This window comes from Felis catus, chromosome D2 (genome assembly GCF_018350175.1).
Source record: "Felis catus isolate Fca126 chromosome D2, F.catus_Fca126_mat1.0, whole genome shotgun sequence".
NCBI lineage: Eukaryota > Metazoa > Chordata > Mammalia > Carnivora > Felidae > Felis > Felis catus.
In genome coordinates, this window is record NC_058378.1 from 62,023,677 (window position 1) to 62,037,194 (window position 13,518).

A 13,518-nucleotide genomic window follows, 5' to 3' on the forward strand; every position below is an offset into this window, starting at 1 on the left:
GTATTTTGGGGAGATTATTTGCTGATCTTTTCAACCAGCTGTGGCTGGAAGTCCTGGAGGGTAGGGCTTTAGTTAATAGAAGGGCCATTGGGTCAGGCAAAATGATGTGGCTTAAGAAATAAGGGGGGAGAAACTGAATCATAGAATAAGGCCAGAAATTACCTAGTCTGAGAAAACAGTTCCTCACAGCCCATCCTGCCTCACGGACTTTGAAAAGGACTCCTAAGTCAGCATGAGGCATGGTGTGAACCAGTGCGCAGTTCACTGAACCACTTTCTGGAATGAGGAGAACGAAACGACATTTGGCTGTGGTGAGACACCCTCTAGGTACTTACATTTAAAACAAGGAACTCCTTCCCGCCCAATGGTCTGATATACCAAAGGAAGTCCAGAAACTAGGATGATGATCTTGGCAAAGACGAAGAGGAGAAAGTAATTGGCTGGGGTTTATCCTGGAGAACAGAGAATGACTTTCTTATGAGGAAAACCTGTGTCTCAGGAGCCGGGATTGAGTGCATGAGAAAGAATTTTCTATTTTGAATTTTAAATTCTGTATCTCAAAGAAAGTAGAATGGTGATTGCCAGAGTCTGGAGAGAGGGTAATGGGGAGTTGTTATTATTACTATTTTGAGAGAGAGAGAGAGAGAGAGAGAGAGAGAGAGAGAGAGAGAGCACAAGCAGGGGGGAGAGAGACAGCATCTTAAGCAGGCTCCACACTCAGTGCGGAGCCTGACAATGGGGCTTGATCCCACGACCGCAAGATCATGACCTGAGCTAAAATCAAGAGTCAGTCTCTCAACCGGTTGCACCACCCAGGCACCCAGGGGAGTTATTATTTAATGCTGCCGAGTTTCAGTTTTGCATGATGAAAAGAGTTCTGGAGATGGTTGGTGGTGATGGTTGCACAAAAATATGAATGAACATACCTAATGCCACTGAACTGTATACTTAAAAATGATAACAATGGTAAATTTTATGTGATGTGTATTTTACCACAAAAAAATTTTTTTAATGTTTATTTATTTATTTATTTTTTTAATTTTTTTTTTCAACGTTTATTTATTTTTGGGACAGAGAGAGACAGAGCATGAACGGGGGAGGGGCAGAGAGAGAGGGAGACACAGAATCGGAAACAGGCTCCAGGCTCTGAGCCATCAGCCCAGAGCCCGACGCGGGGCTCGAACTCACGGACCGCGAGATCGTGACCTGGCTGAAGTCGGACGCTTAACCGACTGCGCCACCCAGGCGCCCCAATGTTTATTTATTTTTAAGAGAGAATGAACAGGGAAGGGGTAGAGAGAGAGAGGAAAACACAGAATCCGAAGCAGGCTCCAGGCTCTGAGCTATCAGCATAGAGCATGATGCAGGGCTCGAACCCACAAACCGCAAGATCATGACCTGAGCTGAAGTTGGACGCTTAACTGACTGAGCCACCCAGGTGCCCCTAGCGTAATTTTAAAAACTGAAAGAAGGTCTGAATCTCAAGGCAATGTTGAGCATAGTGTGTGCTTAATGGTATATAAACCTATGTGACAGTCACCTGTGCACTGTATTACACCTGATCTTTTAAGCCACAGATCCACATCATGTTTTGCCAAGTGGAGAGAGTCCCTTACTTACTGGATGGTTTATGAAATAGATGGACTGTGTTCAATTGGACCCATGCTCATAATAAGGTGAATGGAAACAATCAAGCCTTGATTCTTCACCTCGAGACTTGGGTACACACCCACACTTCTGAGAAAGTCTCAGAGTATTGCTCTGACAGATGACAGATGTCCTTACGTGGACAGCACTGGCAATACGACTACTTCCCTAATGGTCACCAGCTATCTGCCAGCACACCAGCTGGAAAATAAACTGTGTCTTATTCTTATATTTCTCCTCTTATTATAAAGATGCTGCAAAGACTGTAAAGCACTTGGAGCTATGGATTAAATTTTGGAGAAATGGGGTTAATAGTCTTTATAACAGGCCAGGATAAGAGGATTAATAAAAATATCAAGAAGGAATTAGAGTTTTTCTTTTTACCCAGGACCTTTATAAAAGCTTGATCAAATAAATTGTGTACAGCTGTACCTACAATTTTAAGACTAATTAAAAGTGATGATGTGTATTCTATTTTTTTAATGTTGGGCATATTTTGTCTATTTAATGACAAAAGTCATTTGTTTTTTTAAGTTTATTTATTAAACTTAGAGAGAGAGAGAGAGAGAGAGAGAGAGAGTATGTGCAAGAGGGGGAGGAGCAGAGAGAGAGAATCCCAAGCAGGCTCCACGCCATTAGCGTAGAGTCTCATGTGGGGCTCGAAATCATGAACCGTGAGATCATGACCTGAGCCGAAACCAAGAGTCAGATGTTTAACTGACTGAGCCACCCAGGCGCCCCCATAACAAGAGTCATTTTAAAATTGGCATCCCTTGAATTTCACAAATGTAACGTTGAAAGAAAAACCAGATACAAAAGGAAGTCTATACTGTATGATTGCCTTCATATAAAGTACAAAACCAGGCAAAACTATTCTGTGATGTTAGATGTATGGATAGTGGTTACCCTTTGAGTGGAGGTGGTGACTTTCCAGATGGGATCATGAAGGGGGCTTCTGGGGATATTGGTTATTTAATGTTTCCTGATGTATATCTATATCATATTTCAATAAAATTTTTTTGAAGTTTTCATCCTTAGTATTTGAATTAGTTGCATTTAAAGCTGAGAGGAATTGGGGTGCCTGTGTGGCTTAGTCGGTTGAGCTTCTGACTTTGGCTCAGGTCATGACCTCACAGTTTGTGAGTTTGAGCCCCGCATTGGGTTCTGTGCAGACAGTTCGGAGCCTGGAACCTGCTTCAGATCCTGCGTCTCCCTCTTTCTGCCCCTCCCCTTCTCGCACTCTGTCTCTCTCTTTCTCAAAAATCAATAAACATTAAAACAATTTTTTTTAATCAAGAGGAATTAAAAAGTAAAAACTTATTAAATGTATAAGACCTCACATTTTGTGCTATTATCATGTGCAGAAGAAAACAGACCATTTTAAATGTTAATGTAATTCAAGAGATGAGCTATAGCATCATCCTGAATTTTTCCTAATTATTGGATATGTGCCTATAGGCTCTAGCAGCCATGACATTTCATAAGCATTAGCATAAAGCTGGCCATCTGAATAGAATTTTGTTTCTCTTATCATTTTATAATTCTCCCCAGGGCTACTTTCAATCAGGAAAAAATTGAACTCCCCAGTGATGTCAAAGACAGCATATTGCAGTGGTTAATTAACAAGTCACCCAGAGAAGATTGAATAGCCATTGTGCTGACACGTTCAAGGGCTAATCTGTTCTGATGATGTAATTTGCAATAGTGCTTGATGTATATTAGCCCGATGGGTGACAGCTGCTGTGAGCCCTGATGATTAAAGTGTGAAGCATTGGGGGCAGTGGGGGAAGGGGGCTTGCGGTGAGTACTTTCAAATGGAGAGAGACTTTTACAGAGCCAAGTGAATGCAATCTGGTCATGCTGGTTACCTTACCCAGAAAGCCTGCTCATCTCATCTTTATTTATACAGATTTTACCAGGCTTGACATAATCTCAGCTCTGGGCTCACTTCATCCAAGACCGTTTCAGTCAAATTGACACTCCCTTCACTGGGCTCCTGAGTTCCTTACTGTCACCACTATACATTTTAGCACTTATTTCTTTACTAGTTATTTTGGGAATGTTTATTGTGTTCCCCGAATTTGACGATAAGCTACTTAAGGACATATTTTTTTTTCTGTATCTTTCACAGCACGGAACATAATGATAGGCACAAAAATTAAATAAAAAATAATGGGGGCAAAATGTTGGTAAGTGTCCGAGCAGAGTGATAGATATAGGTGGGTTTGTTCACTATTCATCTTACTTCTGTAGGTTTGAGAATTCCCTTGATAGCACTGTTGGCAGATTTAGCAAATAAAAATGCAGGATGCCCAGTTAAATTTGCATTTCAGATAAACCCTGCATAATTTCTTATTATTCATAATTTCTATTTTATCATAATATCACCTATAATATTCCATACCATTTAATTTAATCATATAACTTATAACAATATTATTCATATATACTATTTATTATAACATTATGTTTATGCTATATTTTTATATTATTTTATATGTCCCCATGACACCTATTTATGCTAAAAAGTTATTGCTTATCTGAAATGCAAATTTAACCAGAAGTCCTGTATTTTACCTGACAACCTGACTTGCTAGAAACTTGAAAACATAGTTGGTGATTAATCAATGGGCTGAAAGAAAGTGGATGGTAGAAATAGTATAGTGTCTCTTAAGTGTGATCTAGTGTCACTTGCATAGAAACCCCCTATGAAGCCCATTAAAAAGGCAGGTCCCGCTCTGTCTCTCTCTGTCCCAAAAATAAATAAACGTTGAAAAAAAAAAAAAAAGGCAGGTCCTTATGGCCAAATCAGCACTTCTGCTGGTAAGATTCTGCATTTGCAATATTAAGAACCCTGGGTGATTCTGATGCTATCACAGCTGACATGATGACCAGATGTCTATGATGTTTGTAGTTTTTCTGATATGATCTTTTTAAAAACTTGTTTTTCAGTGTTTATTTATTTTTTTGAGAGAGAGACAGAGACAGAGTGTGAGCAGAGCAAGGGCAGAGACAGGGAGACAGAATCTGAAGCAGGCTCCAGGCTCTGAGCTGTCAGCACGAAGCCTGACGTGGGTCTCGAAACTGTGAACCATGAAATCATGCCCTGAGCCAAAGTCAGCTGCTTAACTGACTGAGCCACCCAGGCCCCCCCTGATATGATCTTTTATTTCCTTGTAGTGGCCTTATTTGAGTGACTTCTCTGTTTTTCTATCAGGGACCTAACATAAGAGATGCTAATATTCCTGTTCCATAATTGGCCCGCTGAAGATTATAAGGCAAACACTGTCACAAATATTCTAACAGTTTTGTTGAGTTAAGCCACCTTTGATTATTCATTCAATGGCCCAGCATCTTAACCACCGATGTCTATCCTACAAATATACATTTATTGTTATAGAGAAAATTGTAGCTGGCAAATTTGCAGCTTCTGTTAGTATTTTAAGGCCAGGGCTTCTAGGGCAGCCAAATGTCCTGGTTTGCTTAGGACTGGTCCAGTTTTAGCACTGATATTCCCATGTTCTGGGCTATCTCTTACTCCTGGTTGTCCCCAGTCATCCTATCGGAAGCAGATGTCACAATATACCACCCAGATTCCCACTTCAGAACCAAGACACTCATTCATCAGGTGCTGGTAGTGTTGGCTCAGTCTTGAGACCCTACTCAGGAAACTGCCTCACTCAAAATTATGCCCTGTCCTCAGGAGCAGTAACTCATCGATACAGCCCCAGTCCTCAATTTAGGACACCTCTGATTGGCCAGCCCAGCTCCAGAGCTGCCTGTGGGGTCAGCTGAGGCCTCTGCTCCAACTGCCCCACAACTCAACCTCTCTTTATACCCAGTCCTGCTTCCCTCTCTTCCTCAGAGAAGCAGCTTCTGAAAGCATCCCTAATACACCCCTACAGACAAATCTCAGAGTCTGAGAGTGGGGAAGATACTGCCTTTCAATTGTTGGTACAGAGGTGGGGTGGTCTGCTTTAGAAGCAGATTCTAAAATAAGACTTTGGAGCTGGGTCACCTGCAGACTGGAGGTGTAATAACTTCTCACTGGTGGTAGGTGGAGTCCCTGATAAGGTAGCAGTGTCATTGTAAAACTTTTAGCCATGGTGAACGGGACTGGAATGCCAGTGGAAGGGAATGGAGGGTGCAGCATCTGAGGCATCCAGAGGTTCAGGGAAAGTAGTGATTTAAGGACATGGAATACGATGGCTGTTATTGGCCACTATCAGTGCATCGAAGAGAGACAAGAAAGGCTGAGAGTGATTAATCATGAATTTAAGAGACCAGACCTTCTGAGACTATGATCCAGAACTTAATTTATAAGGCAGCCAAGCTCCAGAGAAAACCGAATTCTTAATCCTAGCAAGTCAGTTGTGCCAAAGTCATGACCTTAATTGAGAAGGAATGGGATCCTGAGATATGGGATGAGGACATATGGGTTGGTGTTCTTGTATCTTGACTCCCCAGATTTCCTCTGAATCCTCTGTGCTGCAGAAGGGGTCCACTCTCCAGGTTAAAAATTAGCACTCCTCACTTTTGAAGAGATTTTTGCTGTATGGGAAAACACCTTTCTCCCCCTCAAAGGATCTTAACCCACTCCACAAGCACTGTCCCACACCCCCAAACCAATAACAAGGGTTCAGTCACAACATTAATAATGGGCCTGCAAAAGGAGAAATGAGATGATGCCTCAAAGGATCAGCAGAAGTGGAAGAGTATGTACAGATCCTGAGTGTGCACAGTTAAGGAGGAGAGAACAGAAAGTCGAATAAGGAAGATTTCATTGGTAAGAGAGCATTCTCCTAAGATACAGGATTTCACCCTGGCAAGGACCCCAGGAAATTGTGCCATCACATTGCTAGGATGACTCTTGGAAACTTGGGAGAAAACATCACCTCAAATTGGTCTGCTATGTCACTGATACCATATTAATCACACTAGGTGATCCAGAGTGCCTAAATTGAAGGCCTTGGTAAGATACTTGTGCTGCAGTTGGTAAAGATCCAGGGCTCTGCCACATCAGTGAAATGTGTAGGGGTATAGAGGTTGGGCTATACTGAGATGTTCCTTCCAAGGTAAAGGACAGATTGTTGCATTTCATCCCTTCCATTACTAAGAAACAAGCATAGCTCCTGGTAGGCAATTAGCGTTCTGTGCTCTGCGGGCACCATTTTCCACACTCACAAGTGCTGCTTCAGCCCTTTTGCTGGTGACTGAGAAGATTTCTAGCTTTGACTGGGTCTTTGATGCAAGTCCAGGATGTGGTGACAGCAGCCCTGCTACTTGGGTCTCGCTAACCAGCAACTCTGTACATCCGAAGTCATTTGCATTGCATGGAAACCCCCCCCCCCAACACCCCACAATCACTCCTCTGGAGCCTTGAGTGAAGAGATGGCAAGGTTTCATGTCCAGGTTCCTGTGTGACAAAATACAGGTTCCAATAATGGAAGCATAAAGCCCCAGGCAATGGAGAACCTAAATACCCTGAAAATCTTAAAAAAAAAAACAGGGAAATTGAGCCAGAGATGAAATGGGCAGGAAGGCCCCAGCAGACAAGGGGGTTGCACAACTAATTTATCATTCTACAAATTAGGAAGGTGGAGAGAGGTGGTTAAAATGAACCAAATAAAGGGTGCTTGGGTGGCTCAGTCAGTTAAACGTCTGACTCTTGGTTTCATCTCAGGTCATGATCTCACAGTTTCATGAGTTTGAGCCCCATATCCGGCTGTGCGTTGACAGCAGAGAGCCTGCTGGGTATTCTCTCTCTCCCTCTCTCTCCCTGCCTCTCCCCCACTGGCTCTGTCTCTCTCAAAATAAATAAATAAATAATTTTTTAAGGGGAGCCTGGGTGGCTCAGTTGGTTGAGCATTCGACCTTGGCTCAGGTCATGATCTCATGGCTAGTGAATTCGGGCCCTGTGTTAGGCTCTGTGCTGACAGCTCAGTGCCTGGAACCTGCTTCTGATTCTGTGTCTCCCTCTCTCTCTCTGTCCCTCCCCCACTCACACTCTGTCTCTCTCTCTCAAAAATAAATAAACATTAAACATTTTTTAAAAAAATGAGCCAAATGAGTCTTAAAAGGCACCAAAATATTAGTGCTTTTCACAGTTGTTCTTGAATAATTTGCCTAGAAAATATAAAGGTGCTTGCTAAAGTTTTAAGCCATGTTTCCTGGCTAGCCCAAAAAGGGGATCAAACTGGGGTCCCAATATGAAATCGTGTTTCCCTGGCTCTTCCCCCAGATACCAGGTGGCTTTACCATTCTCCTCCTCTGGCTCTGCTCCAGCTCCCCAGGATTCTGTCTGTGTCTGAGGCAGCAGACGATGCCTGGGCCAAAAGTTCCCGATGGGGCTCTCAGCACCCCACAGAGAGCCCAGCCAAACTGCCTTCATGGACTTGACCTCCCTCCATCACAGACTTTCCCCAGGGCAAGAGCTGGGCTGGGGGACACCCTGGGTACCCACACTCACTTGTACTCAGCAGTAGCATATCTAGTGACTTCATACCCAGAGGGGATCATTTTTAAGTATCCTTCTGTATGACAAAATTATTTTCAGTAATAATCATGAAACAGAATGAATAGTGACAATGGCCAGAAGTGAAAATTTCCTTCTTCTGAACTTTTATAATCATGCTGGTAAATAAATAAGAAAAGGGGAAAAGGACAGATTATAGTACAAAAAGAAAAAAATTAATAATATTTGTTTTTAATTACATGAACATTTCCCCCCAATATTTTATAGTGAGTTTTTTCAAACATATAGCAAAGTTAGTGAATACTTATAGCCCCAGCACCAAGATTTCATCAATACTGTTTTACTGTATTTGCTTTGTCACATAATTACTCATCTATCTGTTCCTCTATCCACCAACTAATCTCATTTTTTAATATTTAAACCCTTTATTTTATTTTATTTTATTTTATTTTATTTTATTTTATTTTATTTTATTTTATTTTATTTTGTTAAAAGTTTACTAATTTTGGTGTAGGGGGCTGGGGGGAGGAGACAGAGGGAGAGAGAGGAATTCCAAGCAGGCTCCACACTGCTAGCGTGGAACCCAAGTGGGGCTTGAATTCACTAACCGGGAGATCATGACCTGAGCTGAAATCAGGAGTCGGAAGTTTAATGGACTAAGCCACACAGATGCTCCTAAACTTTTTATTTTATTTTATTTTATTTTATTTATTAAATATTTTAAACTTTTTTTAAATGTTTATTTATTTTTGAGAGAGAGAGAGACAGAGTGTGAGTGCAGGAGGGGAGAGAGAGAGGGAGACGCAGAATCCGAAGCAGGCTCCAGGCTCTGGGCTGTCAGCAGAGTCCGATGTGGGGCTGGAACTCACGAACTGTGACATCATGCCCTGAGCCAAAGTCAGATGCTTAACCGACTGAGCCACCCAGGTGCCCCCTAAACTTTTTATTTTAAAATAGTGTTAGATTTATAGAACAGTCGCAAAGATAGTACATAATGTTGCCTCATACACTGCACTCAGTTTCCTCTATTACTCCCATCTTAGGTTAGTAAATAAATAGAAATTTAAAATCCTTGAAGAATGTAAAATAACTGCAGAGACTAATTGGCAGGGTGAGATCCTTGTATCTCTCTGGATTTAGCATCATCCTAGCTGCTGGGGGTGGGGGGTGGGGAGACAAGTGACAGTGCAGCAGCATGAAAGGTGGCCGATATCCTGGTGACTTCCCTGTCAGGGAAATATCTGCGATTGAGGATCAGACACCTATACAAGGAACACAACACATAGGTAAATATGGGTATTTTTGTAAAACTAGATGAGAAAGCATTCTAAGAGTTTGAGGAAAATATTTATATTGAGGGTTGGGCCTGGGAGTCATCTTGGACCTCTGACTCCCTCCATCTACATATCTATGAATCACTAAAATCCTATCAATTTAGCCACCAGAAGATATCACAAATATCTAGACTTCCCTCTCTCAGGACCTTTTCCCAAGCCTCCACCAATCAATGTCCCAGACTGGCCTTCCCTAACCCATTCATGCTAAATTAGAATTCCTGGTCGTCTCTATTCTCTAGTCTCCTTCAGCAGTCCTTATTTTTCTTTTCATAATTCTTATCCATGTATGAGAATAGTTTCTGGTGTTTTTTTCTTCCTAACTGTCATAGTTGACATACAGTGTTATATTAGTTTCACATGTACAGCATAATGATTCTACAATTCTATGTATTACCCTATGCTCACCATGGACAATATAGTTACCATCTGTGACCATATAGCATGACATTATTACAGTATTATTGATTCTATTTCCTATGCTGTACTGGTGTGCTTGTTTGATTAATGTCCACTTTCCTAGCTGGACTATATAAACTCCGGGAGGTCAAAGACCATGTCTATTTTGCCAATCCCCATATCTCCAGTTCAACTATTTCTGTTGAATGAGTGAATGAACTAGATTATGGAGCCCATTGGACAAACATAGCTGTATATTTAATGGGAATATTATTTTTTTAATTTTATTTTTAAATTTATTTATTTTTGAGAGACAGAGAGAGACGGAGCACAAGCAGGGGAGGGGCAGAGAGAGGAGACACAGAATCCCAAGCAGGCTCCCATGTGCTGAGCTGTCAGCACAGAACATAATGAGGGACTCGAACTCACAAACTGCGAGATCATGACCTGAGCTGAAGTCAGACGCTCAACCGACTGAACCACCCAGGCGCCGGTTTAATGGGAATATTATTAAACTACACTGAGGAGAATATAAGGAAATAAGTTTCCAGAAACAGCTGCATACTTGGTCATGGTGGGTGTTCTAGAAAACAGGCTAGGTCTTTTTGCTCTCTGACTTCCACAGGAGCCAGGCATTGAGAACTGTCAGTCCAGAGGCTCCAAGGAGGCACAGGACTTCAACATTAGTAACTTGAACAATCCTCTTTTCCATTGGGAACTTGTCTCTGGTCTGCTTTTGTGTGGAAGACCAAAGAACTCACTTGAAGACACGAGGTCAAAGAAGACTGTATATATTATTCTAGCAGCTTTTCTCTAACAAGTCTCTGCAGGCTGAGTATGAATCGGGTGGAGTCTGTGGTGGAGTTTTACTTCAGGAATTTCCTGAAATAACTCTCCAGAAAAAATCGGCTCTCGTAACTAAAGATTACATTGACCTCAGGCACTGCTAGCACACAATTAAAAACTTTCTGGGAATCAAAACCATCATGAAGTGATTCAGTGATTGTGTTACCAGGTTATAATGGTCAGGAGCACTTTATACATGCATTTCTTCACGTTCCATTGTGATAATTGTAATGTATTGTAATCATTTGTTTATTATCTGCCTCTTTTAACTTTGGACTGTGCATTTCTCAAGGTCAAGAATATAATGGGAGCTCCATAAATATTTATTAAATAAATATGAATACAGTATCTGGATTTGATTCTTGAAAAAGTGTGTTAGAGACGATTCTGACCAATTCACAACTTACTAGCTCTGTAACCCTAGACAGATTGTTTCATCTTTCTTCATGTTCTTCCTTTTAAAAAATTTAAAAAATGTAAACTTATAAAGATGAATAATACAAGTCACATCTATCTACCAGCAGGTTTTACAAAATTGTAATACTTTTGTGAAATACAGTGGAGAGAATGCCATGTTTATCAAATTCTATTCCTTTTTTTTCTTCTCAGGCACACGAAAGGATTTTGCATTTCCAGCCTCCTTTACAGTCAGATTGGTACCATGAGACTAGTTCTACCAATGGGCTCTAAGCAGACGTGGTGTGTGTTACTTCCAAGGTAAGCAGAGAAGAAGGATGATGATTCTTTGTTCTGTCTTCCCCTGCTGCAGGGGCCATGGAAGCCATGCTTTAAAATCAGTATCTGAAGACTGGAGGAGTCTCCATCAACCTATATCCCTCGGTTACTCTGTGGATCAATGTTTGAGAATCTCTCTTGCTCTATATCCTAGTCAACCCTGAGTGCTGTCTGCTTCCAAAGCTTTTTTGCCAGTTTGATGGTGTGGGATCATTGTTTTAATTTGCAATTTGCTGATTATGAATGATGTTGAGCATCTTTCCGAATGCTTGTTTGTCATTGAGTTCTTCTTTTGTGAGTGCCTGTTCTTACCCTCTGCCCACCATGGTCATAGCATTCACTATCCTGGTGTTTTGTAGGATTACTTTATACATTTTGGAAATGAATATTTTATGTTACATTTCCTGCAATACTTTTTCCAAACCTGTAGCTTATCTTTTTTTCTTTGTTTAAATTATCTTTGTTATATGGAAGTTTAAATTTGTCAGTTTTGTTTTTCTGCTTGGTGTAAAATTCTTTCCTATCTCAAGGTCATAATGATATTTTTCTATATTTCCTTTTGAAATATTTAAATTAAAAACATTTCAATGTTTAGTTATTTTTGAGAGAAGCAGAGACAGAGTGCAAGCGGGGGGGGGGGGGTGGGCAGAAAGAGACGGAGACACAGAATCCGAAGCAGGCTCCAGGCTCTGAGCTGTCAGCACAGAGCCGGATATGGGGCTCAAACTCATGAACTGCAAGATCATGACCTGAACTGAAGTCAGATGCTTAACCATCTGAGCCACCCAGGCACCCCTCCTGTTGAAAGACTGTTTTTTTTAAAGACTTGCTTTTTACTTTTTAAGTTTTTAATCCACCCGTAATAATGTGTGTGTGTGTGTGTGTGTGTGTGTGTGTGTGTGATGTAAGAACATTTTTTTTTCCGTAAAAATAGCTGATTCCCCAAGACTGTTTATTGAGTGGTTCGTCTTTTCCATTCCATTGATGGTAATGCAATTTTGCCATGTAGCAAGTGTCCATTTATGCAGGGGTCTCTTTAATTGGTTTATTTGTCTGTCCCTGGGTCAACTTGTCTTAACTACTATAATGTTATAAGTCTTGATATCTGATAGTGTGAGAATCCCTCCATCTTGATCTTCATTATTATCTTATCTATTGTTATCCATTTGTATTTCAATATGAACTTCAGGTTCATCTTATCAAATTCTACAAATAACTAAACTGGGATTTTTGGTTGAAATTGCGTTTGCTTATCGTTGTTTTTGTTATTGTGGTTGACAAGGAGTTTTTTTACTACTACATTTTCTGGTTAGTACCAATGATGCAGAGAAATACTATTGATTTTCACATGTTGATTATGTACCCAGAAATGTTCTTGTGCCCTCGTATTAATTGTGTCTGTAGAATCCTTGGAATTTGTAGACAATCTATATAATAAGAACGGCTTTGGTTCTTCCTTTCCAATTCTTATATTGCTCTTATATGGTACTGAATGGAAATAGCTAAGCTTATTCTTAATTTTAGTGAAAATGCCTTTAAAGACTCACCATTAGTATTTTGCTGTGTTTTTTTTTTCTATTTTTTAATGGATACATTTAAGCTAAAGAATTATATTCAATCTTTTTATGCTTTAGTCTCCTCTTTTGTAATATGTTGATATCAGCATCTGTTTTACCTATTTTTCCAAGCTATTGTGAAGACTAAATGAGATATCATCTTAAAAAAATCTTTGAAAATTGGGGTGCCTGGGTGGCTCAGTGGGTTGAATGTTCGACTTCGGCTCATGTCATGATCTCACAATTCGTGAATTCGAGCCCTGCATCGGGCTCTGTGCTGATAGCTCAGAGCCTGGAGCCTGCTTCAGAGTCTGCGTCTCCCTCTCTCTCTGCTCCTCCCCCACTCATGCTCCCTCTCTCTCAAAAATAAACATTAAAAAAAATAAAAAAATTTAAAAAATCTTTGAAAACAGTAAAATGATATATTCAAATGTGTGTGTGTGTGTGTGTGTGTGTTCACTGCTGTGTCCTCAGTACCTAGAATATTTCTGGAACAAAGTTGTTGCTTAATAAATACATGTTGATC